Below are 13,598 nucleotides of genomic sequence, written 5' to 3'. Positions count from 1 at the left end.
TGGTTTCCGCCCAAGTTGGAGAACTCCGAGGAGAACCCCGCAAGGGAGGACTCCATAACCATCTGGAGGAGGAGAACTTCACGTCTTGTGAAGATCTCTAAGCGCTGCGGAGCCTATCGAACCCAGCGCAGGCTATAGGGGTCTGATCAACCTCTGGCCTCTCCCCGTCGCCGAACGATCCCTCGACGAACCCCTTCCCTGCGCGCAAGTTCCACGGAGCCTAGCAAACTTCGTGTGAGTGTATCCAGAGCTCTCTGCTTCGAGTTGTTTTCTTCGGTTGACACGACGGGCTCACGTGTTTAGAGCCTTCAACCGGATTGGGCTAGAGGTTCGCGTGGAAGGAACTCTTGTCCGCCTCTCTTCTTTTCTGTCTGTAACCGCAACTCAAGCAAGTTTTCCTGCCTGCACCGTGACCATCTTCGGTGTAAGTAAAATAATCTTTAATCAACCGCTAAGCGTCCGTGCCTAATTCTAGCCCGCCGGCCTGCATTCCCCGACCCAGCGTGTCTGGGCTGCTGGCCACAGCCCACCGCGCACAGGCCCCCGAGGGCCTCGGACCGCTCCCGACCCGCACAAAAAGCAGACCCAAAACTTTCAGACTGCATGTGCCAAATCAGCGGCCACTTTTGAAAACATTAGCTGAAGCCAGAAGCCCAGAGTTGCATCACCTGTCAGCATCAGCTAGAAATAGGAACTAGAAATCTGGAGACTCCTTGTCATCTACTCAAACCCCCAGACTGATTATAAAGCCCACCCATAAGGACAGGAACAGGCCATTTACTTGTTTTTAAGTTATGTGTAAGTGACATTGAAACCAAACATTTGGCAATCTTCTTACTGAAACTGGCCAAACAGAAAAACAATCCAAGCTCTGTATTATACATGGGCTATTTGTATGTATGTGTAATACCAAAATAGATGCGTTTTTAAGTGCTGTTTGAGAGGAAGTGAAAAGTTCACTGTGTACAGTATTACAAGGGCAACATGTTTTTCCTCCTTTCAGTAAATACTTTATATGGGACAGCAAAACTGGAGACTTTTCTGAAAATAAAATTCAAAATAGGAACCAGTGCTGCACCTGCACTAAATTCAGCTCTTTTACCTTTAAACCCACAAGCCCTATTTTTTTTCTGATTTATTGTTCTAGAAGTCACTAAGCACACTGATTATTTGCGGGGTTTAATGGGAAAAGACGCGAGAACATCTGCAATGGTTAATAGTGAATAAAGAATAGGTTTCAGGCCTATTTCCTTTTGTCCCAGACAAACTTGAGTTCTCTCACATTTAACACTGGAAAGAAAGGACCTTGCATATCTTGAATTAAGAAACTGATACAGTAATTCCCACATCTGCTAATGTGATTGATTTCAGACTACACTATTTTGGGTCCCTTGTGAGTTCTAGAACCCAGCAATATGAAGGGCTGAGGAAAAGGCGGTGAAAATCAATACAGAATTTACATGGGAAGAAAAAAAGAAGAAAACATCAACAAAAGACCTTGTTCAGTTATGTTCTCTGGTTTTCCTGTGGGTGCAACAAGAACATTTTGTACTGACTGTCAAGTTAAAAGGGTTTGTATTATTCTCTTCCTCTAGGTCCTAGTGCTCTTATCTCCCCACCAAAATGAAAGCCATTAACATCAGCAGCCACTGCCCAAAAGAGGGGATGGAAAAATGCTGGCTCTGAGAAATTGTGTAAATACAATTAAGTATTAGTGTAACAAATATTCTCAACCTGAACTCAGCATGGGTGGATGCATAGCAGGCCTAACCGTTTCCCTGTCTTGGTGCCCCACTCCATCTGCGCAGAAGCCAATATTTTCTGAACATCTCACAGCATGGCTACACAATGCCTTAAAGCAGGGGTGCTCAACCCCCAGCCTGTGGTCCAGATCTGGCTCACAGAACCATGTTATCCAGCCTATATGGCTCCCCACTGGTTTGGATAGTGTGGCCTGGACCACTAAATTGAGCATGAGGGGTTTATCAGGGTGGCAGGGGTCCACACAGGGCTGGGTGAAGTGACACTGGTCTATGCAGGGCTGAGCAGAGCAGCGCAGGGCCAAAACAAGTAGGAAGGGCTGAGTGGGACATTGTGGGGTGGGGTGGCATGGGCCCAGAAACAGTTTGGGGCCTGATCGTAGCACACAGGGCCCAATCCAGCCCACAGGCCAGGCCTGCACTACTTGCCCACCCACAGGGCCAAAAGATTGAGCACTACTGGCTTAGAGCAGGGGTTTCAAACACACGATCCATGAGCTACCCCCAGCTGGTTCCACAGTGCTTCCATGGCCGGTCTGAATTGGACTGTACTAGAGGTAGCATGAAAGGCTGGTGCAGCAGGGCCCACATGTAGTACACACCCCATGTTAGCCCTGCATGCCATGTGTACAGTGACCTACCCTGTGGCTGACATGTGCTGTATATGGTACGCGGGCTGATCTGCACCATGGGCACTGCACAGGGGGTAGATCAGCCCAGTGACCTTCATCCAGCCCATAGGGTCAGATCAGTTTGACACCTCTGGCCTAGAGTACATCATCATTCAGGTATTTTTCTGATGGCTGTCCCCACTCCCAGAGGAGAAAATCTTTATTACAAACAGCTGAGATACTCGTTCAGCTAAAGCAGCAGAGACTTGTGCCGAAAACACCAAGTTCAGAGTGTGACACTGGTCTAAGATAGCAGCACTCCAGAAACAGAAAATCTTGTTTTGGATAGGAGGATTCAGCATTAAAAGGAGAAGCAGAACAAAAGATGAGGAGGAGATGTGACAGAGACCAAGGGGGAGGGGGGGTGACATAAAGATGTGACAGAATGGGGTCTGGTGGTAGAAAGAAAAGCAAATATGACAGGAAGGGGGAATGAACAACAGAACCTGGAGTGAGGAGCAGAGTAGATGGGGGAGGGAAGGGCAAAGCCACACCACACAAAGATAAGATGGCTTCTTGGGACAGATATTCACAAGCAGATGGATTTTTTTTTCGTACAAAAATCCTCCCAAATCAATCTGGAGCCAGAAGTCAAGGCCAAATAGACACAACCCATACTCTTGCCCACCAAAGCTGGGTAGGTGCACTCAAGTCACCCACTACAGAGCAATTCTTTCATCCCGAGGGTGACAAATTGCTAGCTATCTCCAGCAGTACCCTTTACTTGGCTGCAAGGACAGTTGCTATGAAGCAGGGTTTGAAAGGACAGAAGATGGGTTCCTTAGGCTTCCAATCTAGAACAAGGTGAACGTCCCAGAGAAGAAAGGGGCTGGTTTCAGCTCATATTATATAGATGCAATAAGCTACACTGAGGATATCAGGATCTGTCTATATGAAAGGGCTGCTGATGCTGTTAATTACAGCAAAGGAGCTCCTTAGGATGGGTGCAGTACTGCTGGCAGCAGTTTTTCTGCCACCAAAAATTATAGCAGCTCCCCTGAACCACAGCAGCTCAACCTGCAGCAGTCCTCTGCTGGCTGAGCCCAGTCCATGCCAAGTTTTCCCTAGCAGAATTGCATCAGCTACAGCTACTGGTATGATCCTTTCACATCCCTAATTGACAACGCTCTGATGGCTTTGTAATGTAGAGGAAGTTCAAGGCCACTTTGCCCCTGAATGAAAGCCTCCCCATGCTTCAGGTGAGCATCAACTTGCCTTTAGGCAATTCCTCCTAACCCTGTTGAGTGACCTATGTAGATAAGGCCAGAGAGAGATGCTAGCTAGCCTATATATACTAGTGGTTCCCCAACTCTGACAGATTGCGCACCACCAATTTAGAATGATACAACCTTAAGTACCACCAGCACATTTTTGTCATATTAAAGTAATTATAATAAATCTGTTAATGCGTACCACTGACAAGTTGCCTGCGTACCACTGGTGGTACCCATACCACAGATGGGGAACAGCTGTTAGACAACCGTTGTGAAATCTCCATCAACTGAGAAAGTCGCATCATAATCTGAGATTGCAAATCCAAAATAGAACAAAACAAAGGAGCCCATATATACTTGATATACCTTAAATGGCTCTCTCTGCTTGAAGCTTCCACAGTTGTAACTGTGGATGATTTCCTTGACAGCTACAGAAAAGCTGCTTGTCGGGAGAAGTTTAGAAAAGTCAGTGCAGCAAGTATTGCCTCCATTCATGTTCCCTCTGCATCTGCTCTTTAATCCTGTTACTAAATCATAAGAACTCAAATGTTCCTACCAGGTAATTTGTCAAATTCTAGAAGGCAACATGCTGCCTTCTTTAAGATTTGAATGTCTGTTTATAACCCAGTCTAATCAGAACAAAAAAATTTTCCACCCTGAAAGAAAAAAAATTCCAACCTCACCTACTAGTGCTATATATATTTTTCTTATTCAGCATCAACATAATAAAAGATTCAGGCACTATAAAGATGCATCTAGGAAAATAACTGGGTCTCCATCTCCTTGCCTTCTTCCCTCCACGGGGCTGACAACTACTCATACCATAAACAAAAGAGCCCAGCTCTTCATGCCTGGTAAAAAGAGTAGTCTTGCTCCTCTAATGGGGTGTGCAAGGCAGCTCTGCAGCATCTGAACAGAATTTGGGGGACAGCTATTCTATAAATGCCTTCTGAGCTGCAGCCCCCATTAGGATTGAGCTTTCTTGTTGCTTCTGGACCCATTTGTGCTTTCATTTAAGCCAATGGATGTTTTCTGTTTAGCTGACTTGAACCAGAGTGGGATTGTTTGCTTGCTACTTGCAGCTGCTGTAGAACCGGTTGTACTGAAGGCAGAGCAAAGGCACTCTGCTGCATGCAGCCAGGGAGACAGCAGGGTCCTAGTGCTCTTGGGCTGCACACTCTACTAGAGTTTCTAAATCTCCCCAGTCCCTGGATCTAAGCACTATGCATGTAACTACAGCAGCTGGGGCCATCTTTTTGGCAGACCTGCCACACGTTAAGCCCTGCTCCAAGTGCCACTCCAATCCCTTAACCCCATCCAAATTAAATCGCTCTGCTTTTAAACCTCAAGCCTCAAGGTGATCTGTCTCTCTCGGGCTCCCCAGAACAAGGCACTCTTTCAGAATAAAGGAGAAGGAGCTAATAAGCATCACTGGTTCATTTCTACACACAGAAACTAGGAGGAGTGGAAAAGGTTGGAAAGGCCGAGTCTTAGACTATGCGTATATTATGGAGCATCGGGGAACAGCATTCCAATGAAGCATTCGTGGCAGTGTCAGGGTCAGGCACAGGGGCTGTATTTGGTCCATGTGCAAATAATTACCCTCCTTCCAGAAGGAAAATACTCCAACAGGGAATCAACAGGCTGTTAACACAAAATCCAGTGCAAAACAGGGAGCTGGAATTAATTCCTCATCTGACCAAGGAGAGAGAGCAGCCATTGTCATATTTACTGCAATATTACTTATACCCAATTCCTTAACATTTACAGATTTTTGGTAGAACAAACCCTATGTTGTTACTTTCAGGGAACCTTACTGGCTTCTGTGTAACTGATGCAAGAATGACCCTGCCTCGAGCAGAGGGTTGGACTAGATGACTTCCTTAGGTCCTAACCAGCCTTATTTTTCTGAGGTCCAAGGAGCATTAGCTAAAAGAGACAACAACAATTCTACAGCCTGGCGCTGGAAGCATGCACTAACTGAACTATGAAGTAAGAACAGCTGCCCTCACCCAGGTGTTCACTGAAAACTAAGTCCAAAAGGAGAAACTGAAAACTAGGAACTCCAACACCAAGCAACAATCACACAGAACCACAGCTATAATTCCCAGGGGGGAGATTATAGAACCAGCAATCATTCCAATATACTCATATCAAGCCTGAATCTTTCCAAAGAGCTACGGTTTTAGAGATCAAATACAAACTATCTTGACTCAATTTGACCATTAACTCCTAAACTTGATCTTGAAAAGTACTGAGCATCCCCAGCTCCCCCTAACTTAAATAAGAGGTTAACATTCAGCATCCCCCAGAAGAATGCTGCAAGTTTAGGACCTAATCACTGTGTAGTATTTCAATTATCTCTGATATACAGCCACCTCTAGGATGAACCACAATAGCCCTTAATTAGTATGGAGAATTGGGAATGACTTTATTCAGATGAAACTGCAGAGGAAGTTTAACAACAATAGTTTGTACTTCTATAGCACCTTCCATGGAGGATCACAAAGCATTTCACATATATTAACAAATTTCACCTCTCAGACCACACCATGAATATTAGTATTCCTGTTTCACAGATGTAGAAACTGAGCTACCAAGAGATTAAGCAATTTGCTTATGAACCAGTGGCAGATCCTGAACAGAAAAAAAAAAAAAAAAAAAGGTCTCTGAACTCCTAATCCTGTATCCTATTCCACAAGGTCAACCTTAAGATACCCAACTGGAAATCAGAGAAACTAGAATTTGGTCAGAACATAAAGAGCTAACACACTCATTCTGGGATATTTTTAATGACTCCAAAGGCTGCCCCCTCCCTGTACTTCTCCCTGTTGGCTTCAATTCACACTCCAGAATTTAAGCTTACATTTAAAATATTTGTTAAGTCTCCTAGCCCTTACACTTGTGGAAATAATGCTCCAAAACAGGAACCAAGTGTAACCAATGCAGTAACATTCACCTAATGCTAAACTGCCTGAAATTATGGCTCTGAGAAACATGAAATACCCTGTTCATGTCAATTGTGTTGGTTCTGAAGCCTTACCGTGATTTGGCAAAGTGACAATGTATCACTGCTGATTAAAATAAAGGAAAGAAATGTTATGAAGATATGCGCAAGCCAAGGCAAGTGGTATCTCATTTAGTCATCTTGAGTGCACAGTGCTTAAGTTGGGGGATGGGGGGAGGGGAATTAAAAAAAATATACCTCCACTTTTTCCCTCCCACCCACTCTTTGACCTCTGGTTTATCATGTCTTCCCTGGAACATGGTCCAACCAAGAAACACGATGACCCTGCTATGCCGCAACAAGGTCAGACTCGGTTCAGTGCTGATAAGAAAATGCAGCTAGACACTAAAACCACACCAATTTAGCCACAGTGCCCGAAACAATTTAAGCACTCACAAAGCAGCTAACATAACAAAGAAATGCTCTTACCTTTCCCTGTTTGGATGATCCTAGGGATTTTGCTGGTGAACTGGCTTTGAGACATTAGTATTCATGAAGACTGGTTGAGCAGGCTATCTCCCTTCAGGCTTGCACCTGGCAAACTGACCCTGGCCTTCCCCTTGTTTTTATTTCCCTCTGAATCTTCTTAATTTGGAGGTGGAAGACAGTGGTGGATATTTCAAACTTCTGCTCAGTGCCAATTTAAGGCTTGAGGTTTAGAAACAAGTTCAAAGTTTAAATGGCACCAAGGCCTGTAAAAATCTAAAGATGCACAGAAGTGGGAGAAATAAGAATATAGCAAAGAAAAAAAAAACAAAAAAACAAAGAAAAGACCAGACTCCAAGCAGTCTGGGGAATTTCTTGGTTTTTTCCATTTATTGCCCTTTCATTTTTTAATTGTCTCTCTCACTTTCAATTTCCTCTTTATTTCTCATCCCTCCTCTTTAGTATGTACTTTACTGTTCCCACATCCTCTCTTGGGTCTCTCTCTATTCCTTGCTGCGTCTCTTACCATATTCCACCTCTATATGCCCAGTGCACCAATCTGTACCCACCCACTCTCTCTCTCTCCAAGTCCATTTTCCCTAGATCTTCATCTTCCGTCATTTTAAAGCACCGCGATCTTCATCTTCTGTCATTTTAAAGCACCGCGCACAACCTTCTCTCCATCTGACAGGCTCTCCTCACAAATCCACTCTCTGGTACTTGGGCTTCCTTCCCTCTCCAGCTTGGCAGCTGGACACCTCTCTCGCCCCATGTGTCCTGTTCTCCTTGTAACAGGCATGTGGTGCTACACAGGATCCTGCCATTCAAAGCCTTAGGCTACATACAGTACCCTGTATAGACTGTCTTTTGGGGTCTGTATGATTCCTTCCCCAACCCGCCCTACCACACACACGCTCTGGGCTCCTGGCGGTTCCAAACATTATCGCGTGAACTGCGTTTCATGGACACCCCTTCCCCTACAGTCAGGAGCACGCCAAGCCTTGGGGTCAGTGACAGCAACATGGGAAAACGTTAGCCAAATCTCTGCTATTTCTAGCTGTGTTACAACTTAACAACCAACTTGCAAGCCAAGGGACAGGGAAGCTCTCCAGCAGCAGTGCCCAGGGCTGGCTCAGCGCAGGCCCAGAAGTCTGCCTGCAGCAGCCAGCTCTGCTCGGGCTCGGGGCTGTGCGGCATTACACAGCCAGCACCCCCGCGCTCGCTGCCGCGAGGGACCAGAAGCCCAGAGAGGAAGGACCTTGCTTTGCCGTGACCCCCAGAGCTGCTGCCTAGTGGCCCGCACCTGGGAGGCTCTTCCCCCCCCGAGGGTCGCAGCGGCGTCCCCCTGCCTGCAGGCTGCGTGGGCCCACGCACCCCAGCCCTGCCCCGCCTGCCCCCTCCCCCGCCAGGGCCCAGTCCCCAGGCTCCCGGCACGGGCTTGCAACATCGCCGCGCTCTGCACGTCGCGGCCGGCACGTTTGCGGCAAGGATCCTTTAACCCTTTGCAGGAGCCGGGCAGGAGCGTGCAGGGAGGGCACGTCCGCAATGGCCCCGGCCCCGGCCCCCTAGGGCCGCCCCAGGCTGCCAGTGCAACCCAAGACCGCCGCGGTGACAGCTCCCGCCCGGGCGCCGCGCCTCCCCAGGCCCTTGCAGCTCGCCGGCCCGCCCCTTCTTTTATCGCACAGATGGAGCCGATGACACTGAGCCTCTGAGTCTTATCTCCTCGGAGATGGGGGGAGGCCACAGAAACTAGACTGAGCAGGGAGCAGCCGGTGTGGAAAGGCTGTGCAAACAGCTGGGCGCACGTTGTGTTTGGTCAGGGTCTCTGCTGAAAATGCGCGTCTGGAGCTCCGTCTGGGCCCGGGACCGCAGCGAGCTCCTCGCCTTCGCTGGCATCGCAGACCAGGACTTGTTAATAATGAGGAGCCCGTGGAAGAAACAGCCCCTCTGAGTCCTGCCTTTGTCTTTCCCTGAATTGCTTCTGCACCCAGCGCTCCGGCTTTGCAGGTTTTACAGACAGCCACTGGCTCCAGCAGATTTGCTTCTCAAATAACAGAAAGGGATGGGGGGCAATCAGCCTTGCGACCCCAGTCCAACTCAGAGGCAGCTTCTGGTGCTCATACTTAGAATGATAGAAAATTAGGGTTGGAAGGGACCTCAGAGGGCATCTAGTCCAATGGTCCTCAACATATTTTGTACCAGGACCCATCTGTAAACATCAGTGGGCAGTCCAGACCCAGTGCCCCTCACTCCCCACCAGTGTGTGGAGCAGGATGGGTATTTGTGGGGCAAGGGGGCCCAAGCAGCCCCTCGCAGGCTGGAACTCTGCCAGCCTGTCAGAGAAAAGCTATGGTTTCCCACGTTTTTCTCCTTTAAAGTAGAATCCATTTTTAAAGTTTGCTCACAATACTTTCATATACTGTTGCAACTCACTTTTGGGTCCTGACCCACAGATTGAGAAACGCTGATCTAGTCCAACCCCTGCTCAAAGCAGCCCCAACTAGATCATCCCAGCTAAGGCTTTGTCCAGCTGAGTCTTAGAAACCTCCAAAGATGGAGATTACACAAGCTCTCTGGGTAGCCTGCTCCAGTGCTTTCCTATCCTTCTAGTGAACGGTTTTCCTCGTATCTAACCTAAACTTCCCCACTGCAACTTGAGACCCTTGCTCTCTGTTCTGTCATCTGTCATCACTGAGACTAATCTCACTCTATCCTCTTCAGGTAGTTGAAGGCTGATATTACATTACTTAGATGGCAAAAGAGTGCAAGCTAATTTCAACAAATACACTAAACCCAATAAAACCAGGTAGAAATATTGGACAAAAGTAGAAGCACACAGGTGTGATTATGTGTGCAGTGTTATTCCTTTCTTTAAGAAATAGAATAGTTCAATACAGTTTAAAAATAAGTGATGTGGTAACTTCATTTCTATTTCACCTTTATATTTTATTCTAATAATTTGCAGGTTGGCCCTGTCCTACAAACACACTGGACCCGGTCCTTTAAGGAGCTTTGCACTCTTTTAAGAATTGGGAGCTATGTAAGCATAGAGACTTCAAAGCAAATTGCATCGCTAAAGGATATTTATTCTTCTTTATGCAAGGCATTATCATGCAGGAGAATGAAATGCATCTAAATTCAACACAATATCGACATTTTTTTACAGAACCATAAGGGAAGCAAGAAGCTTTCCCTAATACTCTCCTTAGAGGCTTCCTTCCCTTCATTTCTTCTTCCCATTATGCTGGATTTTAACCATAGTAATACCACTTCCTCTTTGTGGAGGGTTAGCACAGCTGCTTTTTGTTGCTCTTTGACTCTCTCCTCATAGATCAATCCACCCCTTCTTCCTTAACCAATGTTTCAAAGAAACAAATCCAGGAGCTAGCTGCAGCTCACGCTGTGTCAGACACCATCACTTTAAAACTTGTATGTGTGCACTGGATACTATTTTCCTGGCAGCTAATTATGGATTCAAATCACCTTATACTTTTCACCAGATATTTTTTTTTCTTTTTGTACAAAAAAGACTGTCAGTGAGCTTATGCTTAATATTTCAAATAAAAGAGAGCTCCTCTTTATCAGCTAAAGTTTTCTAGAGAGAGAAAAAATACTGAGTTGGGAACACTTATTCACCCACTTTTTATATACCATATTATTCTCACATTTTTATTGCAATAAACTAGAAAACAGTGATAGAAACGGCTGACACCTTCAAGGGCTTTGTTAGAGCCCTTAAAACTGTTTTATAAACATGACTTTGGGTCATTAGCTCGTTTTATAAATGGGGAAACTGAGACAAAAAACATTGTCTGATCTACCTACTCTAATTCACCAAGTTGCTGGTACCACCAAAAGTAGTTCTAAGATCTTGACTGCCAGTTTTTTTGTCCTACACAATCGTCTGTCCTGCCTTCCGGGAACTTAAGTACGTAACTTATTAATACTTTTGGCTTCCATCACTATATGATCTGATCTTTGAGAGCAGTGATGGATTTGTCCTATTTTTTTCTGAGACCTTTATCCATGTTTCTTCCCTATAAAATTTCTGGTCCAGCTTCATTACTGGTAAAAATGATGAGTGCTGGATAGAAGAAGCTGCTCATTTTACCCACCCACATTTTAACTAATGTGTTATTTAATTCTGAGTTACCTGACATACCAGTGGCTAATCTACAGTCATGCTCTCACCACTATTTCTACCTCTGAGGAGAAATCAGTGATGGTGACAATACTGAGGCAAAAGTCTTCCAGAGTAGCCAGTAGTCTGGCCTTAACTTAGCCCACCGACAACAAACATGTCTGTTTCCATGTTGTATGTACTATCAGGAGCAATGAATTTGCCCTGCCAGACTAGCTGCAGAGAAAAATTAATCCTTTTTAGTAGATGAAATTGAGGTTGATTGTAGTGGGCCTTGCTGTTCTGACAGTGGAGGTCAAATGAGCTCTGAAGTCCCCCAAATAATCTTCAGCAAGCAAGTGAAAAAATAAAGTCATTTCTGGCCAAGTAACAGATTGAGCTTAATCTATGTTCCTAAACCATATGATCTTGGAGGCCTTAGTCTAATCCGTACTGCAGAGAGCATTAGTTCTCCACTCTATTTATTGTAGCTTTATTAACATTCTCTGCTTAGGAAGGACAGTACCCAAGATAGCTCATGAAATGGATTAACAATATGGTCAGCTTCAATGATAAAGCTGCAATCAGCAGCACAGTAAGACAAACATGTCTGTATCTAAAATTAATACAGATCCTCACTTTGTCATGCCTGCCAGTATTTTACCATATGTCAGGTTATAATCTTTAAAAGTTCACAGTAAAAGGGATTCACATGGACATAACACCTTTTGTTACGAAATCTCAAAGGGCTTCATAAACTTCAAATAAAACTCTCAACACCAGTTCAAAGATAGGGAAGTACCATCACCTGAATATTCCAGACTGGCTAACTGAGCCAGACAGAGATTAGTTTGATCTTTTCAAAGTGAGTCTTTATCTTTTCATCAGACCCTTCAATAGAGTTAAAAATCCCAGCTCCCTAACCCCACCTCTTGCTTTTCCCTCTAGAGATAGGCACACTCCTTAGTGCAGGAAGATGACAAATGTTTAAAAACCTGCTTCAGCTTTTAAACATAGTTTAATTCTGAGAATTATTTTATATATAATCAAAGACAAAGTTGATTTTAGAAATGCTCTGTAATCTGTATCACCATCAGCTAACACCCTGCACATCCATTAAATTTATGACCCAGTACCTTAGCCATGTGTTTAATTTACAGTCCTGGCAGAAAGCAGGACAGTGTGTCACCTTAGAGACTAATTGATTAACCTCCTTCATTTACAACCCTGAGTAAGGCAAAAAAAAGGTAAAAGTTACCCAGCAGTGTTGTTATTTATTTGTATTATGCTCATATCTAGGCCCCTATACAGAACAGGGCCTCCACTGTGTTAAGTGCACGTCTGTCAGCACCCTATCCTACAGATACACAGAGTACAAGTAACTGTTCAGTACCTCAAAAAAAATCAATGGAAGTCACTAATAGATTGTTTACTTGAACACCAATTCTGGGAACTGGCTGGGGTTTTTCCTCATATTGCACCACTAAAAAGGGGGTAAATTAATGTTACTCAGAACTTAAAATAACAGTAGTCATCTCAGCTCCTCACTGGGACAAATCATATGAGTTTTCAGACAAAATGGTGATTTTTTTCAGAGCTGTGGGAACCACTGGAAACTGGATTATATGAAACTCCCAACATGTCCACTATTAAGCAAATACTTTGTACAGGGTACAGGCATGTTTCATTTTAATCAAACTATTGCCAAAAAGCCTCAATTAGGATAACATTAAAAATTAACCTGTGACATGTGAGTGTTAGCTGTAAGATTACAAGCTTGCACCTGCTGTAACTAGTGTCAAACTAGTCCAAGTGAGTTTCACAACACAGATGTTCAGTTGCGGTGCAGGCCAAGTTACAGAGAGCAGGAACAATGTGTTAGCCTACTGTAAAATCCCAGGTACATTTTGTTCTATAGTATCTAACAGAGATACTGAACAATCTCCATAGGAGAAGCATTCCCAAACTTTTCCATGCCATGGATTATATCCGACAGACTCTTTTATGGACTCACCTCCATTCCTATTTGCTGCCCAATAGAAGGAGCCACTGTCCCTTCTGTTCATGATCACATAACCTTTCTGCAGCAGTGAGATCAGTTGCTTATCGAAAAGTACAAGAAAAGTATTGAATTAAAGTAATTGTTTGGAGTTGCTTCAGGGACGTTTTGTTGTTTTAGATGGGATGACTAGCAAAGCAGAGCGAATGAGAGGATGGGTGATCTCTGTGTAATGCTGTTTTGTTGTTTTCCAATGTTCACTGGTCATTTATCAATACATAAATAATATCCTGACTCCAGCTGTGTTCTGCAACTGTTTCCACTAACTTCAGAACCGAAGGTCAACGTCATTAGTGATTAAAAAAAAAGGAGTCACAGGGTTTGTAACCAGCCAGATAGAA

The 13,598-nt window shown here is 44.7% G+C and overlaps 1 protein-coding gene across 3 annotated transcripts in view; it reads right to left on the bottom strand.

The window, feature by feature from the left end:
* The window catches only part of ASCC1 (activating signal cointegrator 1 complex subunit 1), an 89,885-nt gene extending 81,128 nt beyond the window's left edge, over positions 1–8,757 (bottom strand). The window contains exons 1-2 of one of the 3 annotated variants that reach the window (XM_025209229.1): positions 7,648–8,757; positions 7,082–7,354 (exon numbers count right to left, since the gene is read on the bottom strand). The gene's annotated coding sequence lies outside the window, so the exon portion shown is untranslated. Of the gene's footprint in view, positions 1–7,081 lie in introns of all 3 variants that reach the window. The other 2 variants (XM_025209230.1, XM_014521920.2) reach the window with 2 other exon arrangements.
* Between the last annotated feature and the right edge of the window lie 4,841 nt (positions 8,758–13,598).

This window comes from Alligator sinensis, unplaced genomic scaffold (genome assembly GCF_000455745.1).
Source record: "Alligator sinensis unplaced genomic scaffold, ASM45574v1 scaffold849_1, whole genome shotgun sequence".
Classification (NCBI taxonomy): Eukaryota; Metazoa; Chordata; order Crocodylia; family Alligatoridae; genus Alligator; species Alligator sinensis.
Note: the sequence above shows the minus strand (reverse complement) of the source record. Positions and strands in the feature narration are given on the sequence as shown.